The sequence below is a fragment of the Palaemon carinicauda genome, chromosome 1 (genome assembly GCF_036898095.1).
Source record: "Palaemon carinicauda isolate YSFRI2023 chromosome 1, ASM3689809v2, whole genome shotgun sequence".
NCBI classification, from domain to species: domain Eukaryota; kingdom Metazoa; phylum Arthropoda; class Malacostraca; order Decapoda; family Palaemonidae; genus Palaemon; species Palaemon carinicauda.
Window position 1 is genome coordinate 1,324,297 of NC_090725.1, and position 9,627 is coordinate 1,333,923.

General features: G+C 41.7%; 1 protein-coding gene across 1 annotated transcript in view; it reads right to left on the reverse strand.

Moving 5' to 3' along the window:
• LOC137641351 (phosphatidylinositol-glycan biosynthesis class X protein-like) overlaps window positions 1-6,992 on the reverse strand; it is a 114,384-nt gene extending 107,392 nt beyond the window's left edge. The window contains exon 1 of the mRNA XM_068373824.1: window positions 6,855-6,992. The gene's annotated coding sequence lies outside the window, so the exon portion shown is untranslated. The remainder of the gene's footprint in view (window positions 1-6,854) is intronic.
• Between the last annotated feature and the right edge of the window lie 2,635 nt (window positions 6,993-9,627).

Consider the following 9,627-nt stretch of genomic DNA (forward strand, 5'->3'; position numbering starts at 1 on the left):
TATATACATAGCTAATTATCTCTATTTCGGCAGAATTTTTCTAAAACTAGGCAACCGCCTTGTGGTGGTTGGGTGGTAACACCCGTTAAAGGGTGGTAGGAGGAATCATTCCCGTTTTCTGTTCTTCAGTTCATCTCTGCCGGCCGGATCGATAACACGTTGGTCCGTCATTAAGAGTTTTTCTTCGCTTTCCCTGCTCGGTGTACCAGTCTGCTTTTTTGGTGAAGTACTCTGATTTGGGGTTTTGGCGATCGTTGTATTTTGTTTTCTCTTAGCCTTTTTTTTTTGCTGTTTTTCATTATGAGTGAAAAGAGTCATTACCGTATCTGTGCGAATGAGGAATGTAAGGTGAGACTACCCAAAATGGCAGTTGATCCTCACACTGTTTGTTCTCATTGTAGGGGTTTTGTTTGTGCCCTTGATAATAGGTGTGGGGAATGTAAGGTTTTGGATGAGAAAGATTGGTTAATTATGAAGCGCTATGTGCGTAAGCTAGAGCTCGATAGAGTTAGGAGAGCTTCTAGGTCTAAGTCTAAGTCTGTTAGTGGTAAGGAAGACGAACTTAGCGTAGATTTATCTATTGATCCTATTATTGATTCCTCTTTGGAAGTTGATCCTTCCCTTGAGGTAGTAACTCCTGCACCTCCTACAGGTTCCGTATCTACGGATGACCCTCGGTACGCTAGCCTGGCGGCCGAGTTGAAGGCCATTAAAGAACAACTGGAGGCCTTTAAAGGTAAGGAAAGTGAAAGTGCAGTGGAGGTGGCGACTGACCGAATCTGTCATACCCCTAGGCCTAGACCTCTACCAAGCTCCCAGGACCAAGGGAGAAGGTACGTCGATGACCGAAAGGGGGTGAGAGGTACGTACCCTCGGTCAGCCGTCGCCTCAGACAGTCCTGTTGTCGATTCCCAGGCTGCTCTTGACCGTCACGGGAAAGACGTGTCGGATGTGTTGTTTTCTTCTCCGAATTCGTCCAGACGTAAATGGAAGTATGAAGCTTCAAGACCTACTAAGAGGAGATGGAACCGCGACGAACGGTCTCGTTCTTTCTCTCCCGGTTCTAGCAGTTATGAACCTTGTCCGTCGGAGGATGATTTCGACTCCGTGCCTGTGAAAAGGACGAAGCCTGCTGCCGAAGATACGAGTGTTATTCGTCAGCCCCCCCCTTCGGGTCCGCAAGACCCAGCTGATGTTGCTAAATCCTTTATGTCTGTCATGCAGGAACAACTTTTGACTTTAGTACAAGCCTTTAGCCGCCCTCACGCCCAGTCTGACAGACGTAAAGACGACTCGTTGCCGATTAAGAAGTCTGCTTCTAAGAGAGAACGGAGTTCTTCTTTAAAGAAAACTTCTCCCTCTCTACGCCAGGATGAGGAATGTGTGCTTTCGCCAGGCGATACTTCTTCGCGATACTAGGGCGATACGTTTTCTCGTTCTCGATACCGGGACGATACCTTATCGAACGACACTGCTTCTCGTTCTCGATACCAAGACGATTCCGCCTCCCGTTCGCTTCGACACGACGATACCTCCTCTCGTTCGCTTCGCCACGACGATACCTCCTCTCGTTCGCTTCGCCACGACGATACCTCCTCTCGTTCACGACGCCACGACGATACCGACCCTAGTTCTCGACGCCACGACGATACCGCCTCTCGTTCACGACGCCACGACGATACCGCCTCTCATTCTCGCCGCCACGACGATACCGCCTCTCATTCTCGCCGCCACGACGATACCGCCTCTCGCTCTCGACGACAGAACGACTCTGCCTCTCGTTCTCGGTTCCAGGGCGATACTACCCTGCCTCTTCGGGACGATACTGCCTCTCGTCCCAAGGATTCTTCTAGCGCGGGACTCCAGGATGCAACCCGTCTTTTGCAGGATGATGCCTTTGATTTGCCCTTGTCGGGTTCTAAGGATCCTTCTTTTTCGAAGGATATTGCGGATGTGGATCAGGACCTCGAGGATGTTTCTGATGACTATGATAATCCTGCCGACGCTGTGGGAGATTACAAAGTTCTCTCTCGCTCCCTTCTTGAACTTTTTGGAGAGGAATTCCAACCTGCTGCCCCTCAATCTCCTCAGTCCCAATTTAACAGAAAGAAGGCCAAGAAACAGTCGGCCTTCATCAAGATGAAGCTGTCTATCTCCGCAAAGAAGGCTCTCACGAAGATTGATGACTGGATGATGGAGCGGAGACAAACAGTTAAGACTTCCTTCTCGTTTCCACCAGCTCGTCTTGCTTCAAGAGCGGGTATGTGGTATGCAACTGGAGAACCTTTGGGTCTGGGGGTGACTTCTCTGGTTTAGTGGACTCTGCTAGAAGGCATGCTCTCAACTAAGCCAAGGTCATGTGGTCGATGTCGGAGCTGGATCATCTCGTCAAAGGTATTTTTAGAGCCTTTGAGGTTTTTAGTTTCCTAGACTGGTCGCTTGGGACTCTCGCAAGGAAAACTGAACAGATGGAAGGATCTAGGGACCTTACCAGCATTATGTCCTGTATGGATAAGGCCCTCAGAGATGGGGCGAATGAGTTGGCTGCTCTGTTCTCAGCTGGGGTCCTAAAGAAGAGAGCTCTGCTTTGCTCTTTTGCTTCTAGGTCTGTTACCAATGCTCAAAAGTCTGAGCTGCTTTACGCCCCCCTCTCTCAACATCTTTTTCCCGAGTCCCTGGTTAATGACATTACGCGTTCTCTGGCCCAAAAAGCCACCCAAGACCTTTTATCTCGTTCTGCTCGTAAGCCCTTTGCACCCCCTCCTTCTTCTTTGAAACGGGAGGAAAGGAGATTCCAGCAGCCCTTTCGGGGCAGGACTACTTCAAGATCAGATTTTAGAGGGAGAAGGCAAGATTCAGGACCAAGATCTACCAGGGGTTCTTTCAGACCTCGCTCCAGAAAATGAAGTTCGTCTCCTCCAGACAGTAGGCGCAAGACTGTCAGGTTTTTGGCAGTCTTGGAAGAGGAGAGGGGCGGACACCTGGTCCTTCTCAGTCATCAAGGAAGGATACAAGATCCCCTTTCTGAAAAAACCTCCTCTCGCGGATGCTCCGCTGGCCTTAGTAGCCCGGTACTCAGATCCTGGGAAACAGAAGGCCCTAGTAGACCTTGTCAACCAAATGCTAGACAAGGGGGCGATAGAACCGGTTCGGGATCTAGTCTCCCCGGGCTTTTACAATCGCCTGTTTCTGGTCCCCAAGAACTCGGGCGGATGGAGACCCGTCCTGGATGTCAGCGCTCTCAACGTATTTGTGGAGAAGACAAAGTTCTCCATGGAGACGACTCAGTCGGTGCTGGCGTCAGTACGTCCAGGGGACTGGATGGTGTCCCTCGACTTGCAGGACGCATATTTCCATGTCCCCATCCATCCGACTTCGAGGAAGTACCTGAGGTTTGTAATGGAGGGCAAGTGCTTCCAATTCAGAGCTCTTTGCTTCGGTCTCAGCACGGCTCCTCAAGTCTTCACCAGGGTAATGGCGAATGTGTCAGGTTGGCTGCATCAGGAGGGAATAAGGATATCCTTCTATCTGGACGATTGGCTGATTCGTTCACGATCGAGGGAGAAATGTCTGGAGGATTTGCGGAAGACTTTTATGATGGCTCAAGATCTAGGCCTGGTCATCAACAGGGAGAAGTCTCAGATCAGACCGAATCAGACTATTCTCTATTTGGGGATAGTTCTGAATTCAGTTCTTTTTCGGGCTTCTCCCTCTCAGGAAAGACAGACCAAGTGTCTCGTAAAAGTCAGAACTTTCCTGGACAAGAAGAGATGCACAGCGAAGGAGTGGATGAGTTTGCTGGGGACTCTATCCTCCCTCGAACTGTTTGTCTCTCTGGGGAGACTCCACCTAAGGCCTCTTCAGCACTTTCTTTCGAAGACATGGAACAGAAAGATGCAGGAAGACTCCTTTTCCTTCCCCATTCCAATAGAAGTCAAGACTCTTCTGAAGTGGTGGCTGAACCCACCCTTGTTAGGGGAAGGGATCTCCTTACACAAGAAGAACCCAGACCTAGTGTTGTTTTCAGACGCATCAGAGTCAGGCTGGGGGGCAACACTAGGAAGCAAGGAGGTCTCAGGCTATTGGGAAGGAATTCAGCTGGGATGGCACATCAACAACAAGGAGCTGATGGCCATTTTTCTGGGGCTAAAGGCCTTCAAGGACTTGGTTAAAATGGATTAATTACTCAAAAGTGTCCATAAAATATGCAATTTACAAATAGTGACACTTTTGAGTAATCATTCAATTTTCGATTAAGTATATTTTGAATATACAGTACAGTATATCAAATGTACGCTGGCATCACAAATTCTGTTTGGTTGACTATGTTGACATGTCAGTTCCAAGTCGTTTAGTGAGGAAACCGAGATATTTTCTTTTCATAACCCCTTCCTCAACATATCTTGCTAATTATTGCTTTCCCAGAATTTAAATATCCACCTAATTACTGTGCAAGAAGATGAGAACTGCAGGTTTGCATTATTTTGGAGTAAATGGAGAGGGTGGTGTTGTAAACAATTATCACAATCCCATTAGGTAAGTAGGTAAGGATACGGCTCGTAGGTTAGGTTAGGTTGTGTTCCTGTGTAAACCTTTTGCGGAAAAACTGACATGGGTTTTGTAATACGATGGCCAACGCTTATGAACGCCTAGAAAATGGGAAAAAATTTCACATTTTTATGCACACAGAAGGCCTGGTCCATCGATATACAAAGGCTCCTTAGTAATGTATTTGTATTCATATAATTTTATTTTTACCAATAAATTTTCTTTCATAATACTTTCGAGGTGTACGTACGATAGCGGCCACCTGTTTGTATGATGACGGCTGACTAAGAATAAGGCAGTGTAAGGGGGGGGGGGTTGCAAGGGGGCGTTAGCCCACCCGCTAACTAAGTAGATAAGGACATGGTTAGTAGGTTAGGTTAGCGGCGAAGTTTAGGTTAGTTGGCCTCCATTTGTCACGCACGCTGGAGAAACTGACCGCTGATATACAAAGGTTCCAAACTTTCCTACATAGATACGTTTGCATAATTGTAAAATCTAGTCTTTCTTCGTACTGTATTACTTTATGGCAAGAAGGATGGCGAAGCCTCTTCCATATGAGCAAAGACACTGGTTCCTGGTTCCTGGTTCCTTATTGCTCACTCCGCAAAATAAGTTTGCGGGCACTCTATCTCTTTATAGATGGGTGCAAAGCTTCTAAGCTTATTCTTATTATTGTCATTAAGTTTATATCATCTGTGCCTTCAATAAATTAATATCATAATGAGGTTCTCAATCTTTACTTTTATTCCCTTCTACTTTGAAATTGGATAGGATAACACCTTGCTATCATCAGTTGGTTTCATTGTAGTGAATTACATGGCAATGTAACCTAGGAAAAAAACTACTGTTTCTAATAGAAAAAATTACGCTCTCTTCGAAAATGACACTCGTTCCCGTCACAAATTAATAGTTTCAGAAATATATATACATCTATATCCTCCAATAATGGGGGACCCCCAGTGGGATCTCGGGGTTTTGGGTGGGGAAAACATACTGGGGAATCGATATATAAACGTAAAACAAGCCTTTTCTTCTCTATACATTACCTTCTTGAAATTATAATAACAGGAGGAAAATACAGAACAGTATATCTTGATAAACTTTGGAGGCGCCGTTACAAAGATTGTGTCATGAAAAAATACAGTAACCAGTGCTGCCAACGTCCGATGTAGATCAAATGTTATTTTGTGACCTGTCATACTACTAGGCTAGGTTAGGTGGGTTTGTTAGGTTCTGTGCCCTTTTTGTACTTTTTATATATTGAGTAAAACTTATATGGAGAAATTATTTAATATATGGAAATATCTATCATTACTATCTTTAGTAATGTCAACGTGCCGTTGGTAACTCTGTGTACCATACGTCATCGTTGGTAACACTGCGTATTATTGGTAACGTTTCTAATGTTATCGTTCGTTCGTAAGAGAAGTGACACCGTGCATCTCAAAGTTATCCGAATTGGTTGATCTGTTTGTTTCCGATTGAAATGAACATCAAATTCGCTTAATTCACGTTATTTACTGTAGGAAAACAATTATATTTCGTTTCCCCAGTATGTTTTCCCCACCCAAAACCCCGAGTTCCCACTGGGGGTCCCCCATTATCATAGGATATAGATGTATATATATTTCTGAAACTATTCATTTGCGACGGAAACGAGTGTCATTTTTGGAGAGATCGTAATTTTTTCTATAAGAAACTGTAGTTTTTTTCGTAGGTTACATTGCCATATAATTCACTACAAAATTACCCATCAGTTTTAGCAACCAGTTGTGGTAATCAGTTTGGGCTTCTTAAACTCTTCTTTTTATATGCATTGCCCTATCTATAAATGCAGCCAGATCCCTGCTAGGATTTCTCAGCGTACCTAAACTTATTTCTACATTCTTTAGCTGTTCTAACTTTGGGCATAAAATTAAATGTTCGGTAGTGTCTTCTTCCTCTTTGCATAAATCACACAAATTGTCATCATATTTTCCCCTGAAATTTGCTTTCAAGTTGAGCATATTTAATCTTGCTTTCATCACAAGGGATGCCTTATCCAGATACATTTCTCTGATATAAGGCAGAGGGCCATTTCCTTTAATAAATCTTAATTTAGGTCATATTAAGTAGGCATATTAAAGGTTTGTAGATATCCCTTTAATTTACCCATCGCCGGTCTTAGTACGAGAGTATTGATATTGCATAAATTTGGCGTATCATTACACCTTAATTTACTAGTATTTTTCCTAATAATAACATTTGATGTTCACCATTCACTTACTTCTACACATCTTGATCCAAAAACAAATTTAAATACTTGCCAGTGTCTATTAGTAGTAAACTTTTCAATATTTCTTGGATTTTTTGGGCAGCTGCATCCGTTGTAGTAGTAAGAGAAAATATTATTATGTTACGGCTCCCCTTTATATTTTTGTTAATAAATTAATTTTGCAGTTCCCTACTCTTATTAATTGATTTACGGTATGCGTTCACAATTGAACATTTGTCTGTTTTTAATGTATTTAGATATTTGGACATCAAAATGTAAATGATTTCGTAATAGAATGGTTTTCAAACGAGATATACAGTAGTCATTAAGTTTGCTTTGCAGAAAATCATTATTATTATTATTATTATTATTATTATTATTATTATTATTATTATTATTATTATTATTATTATTATTATTACTAGCTAAGCTACAACCCTAATTGGAAAGCAGTGTATTATAAGCCCAAGGGATCCAATAGGGAAACATAGCCCAGTGAGGAAAGGAAACAAGGGAAAAAATGTAAGAGAAGTAATGAACAATTAAGATGAAATATCCTAAGAGCTGCAACAACACTAAAAGAGATCTTTCATATATAGAATATTAAAACTTAAAAAAAAACAAGAGGAAGAGAAATAAGATAGAATAGTGTGCCTAAGTGTACCCTCAAGCAAGAGAACTCTACTCAAAGACAGTGGAAGACCATGGTATATAGACTATGGCACTATCCAAAACAAAAGAACAATGGTTTGATGTCAGAGTGTCCTTCTCCTAGAAGAGCAGCTTACCAAAGCTAAAGAGTCTCTTCTACCCTAATCAAGAGGAAAGTAGCTACCGAACAATTACAGTACAATAGTTAACCCATTGAACAAAGAAGAATAGTTTGGTAATCTCAGTGTTGTCAGGTTAATTAGGACAGAGGAGAATGTGAAAAGAATAGGGCAGACTATTCGGTTTATGTGTAAGCAAAGGTAAAATGAGTCGTCACCAGAGAGAGAGAGATCCAATCTGGCCTGTCAAAGGACGCAATAACTCTCTAGCGATAGTATCTCAACGAATGGCTGTTGCCCTGGCCAATCTACACCTACAGTACTACTTGCAACAAGAAGCAATGACAGGCAAACTAAAGGAATAAAATATCTTTGTAAACAATAATTCAAAACTAAGAAATCAACACGATCCTAACACCTGAAGAGAGAGAGAGAGAGAGAGAGAGAGAGAGAGAGAGAGAGAGAGAGAGAGACCTGATCTATGTAGGGGATATAATGTTCCTTTGTAACAATAGATACAAAGTAGAAATTTAGAACTAACGAAATTTACTTATAGCACCATTCCATTGAAGTCAGCGGTGTTAATAATAAAACTCAAAAACAGAAGTTAGAAAGGTTAATGGAGGGGTTAGAAATGGAAGTATAGAAGCTGTTGAGGAATATAAATACTTGAGAGAATAGTGCTCAGAAAAATGAAACCATATTCTTAGCATATATGAAAAGGAAAAAAAAATGAGGTAGCTTATAGTTCTTCCAAACTGCTGCAGTTGCTTACAGCTTTTTTTTTTATGTTTCTAATCAGGGATATCGTCTTCTCACTTATAGAATTAATTTTGTCTTTGGCAATTGAACATAAATTTGGTAGAAAAAAAAAATAATAATTCTTATGCTGTATTTCCTTCTATGCCAATTTCTTCTTAATTATCGCCTTACCTTTCTCATTTAATTCACATATCATCTTAGCATCATTTGTTTCTCCTACCATTTTACTCAATTCTTTAATACAGTCTCAAACAGAGTTCATCGAAACACTTTACTGCATCCCCAAACCATGTGCATGTTGAGGTTCCCAAGTAGCATAATTACTATCATAAACTGCATTACTATGATCTAAAACTGCATTACTATCATCTAAAAATGCATTACTATCATCTAAAACTGCATTACTATCATCTAAAACTGCATTACTATCATCTAAAACTGCATTACTATCATCTAAAACTGCCTTCAGTGTGATCAAATGATCTGCTGTTGACCTACCTTCCATCCCGCCACAATGAAATCTACTAATATTATTATCAATACCATCCTTAATTTTCATTAACCTTAGTTTCTTAAACATCTTACTAACCGTAAACTGCCAACTGAAATGAAGGACCTAAAGGGAGCAATTGAATTTAAGAAGAAACTAAAGACATTACTTTTCATAAGATCATATGATTTGGAAGATGCCACAATCAAAGAATTGTATAAGTTATAATGAAAATGTTTCGTTAGATGATTAATACGGACCGGACCGAGAACTGGTGGTTCACTCGACTTCTGTGAAGGGTTGGATTTAAACCAAAAACAATTAAACAAGTAAGTAATAAAAACTCCTTTTTCTTTTGCCTATATCTAATATCTACAGTTCATCTCATTCATTTGCTATTTCTATTCTCTCTTCCATCTAATTTATAATTTCTCTCCTACTATTCTTTATATCTTGGCCCATGTTTTTCGTAATTTTAGTGCTAATTTCCTGTCTGTTTCATATATTTCTATTTAAAGGTTTAAAGGTCGCTCATGAATGGCAGAGGCAAGGGACAGTGACATTGCCCTAGCAAGCAGGACAATGCCCTAGAGACTGACCATATATTATATGATCAGCACCCAAGCCTCCTCTCCACCCAAGCTAGGACCAGGGAGGGCTAGGCAGTGGCTGCTGATGACTCAGCAGATAGACCTATAGGCTCCCACAAACCCCCCAACCTTAGCTCACAAGGATGGTAAGGTTGCAGACACTAATGGCACTAACGAGTCTGAGCGGGACTCGAACCCCCGACTGGGAAAGAC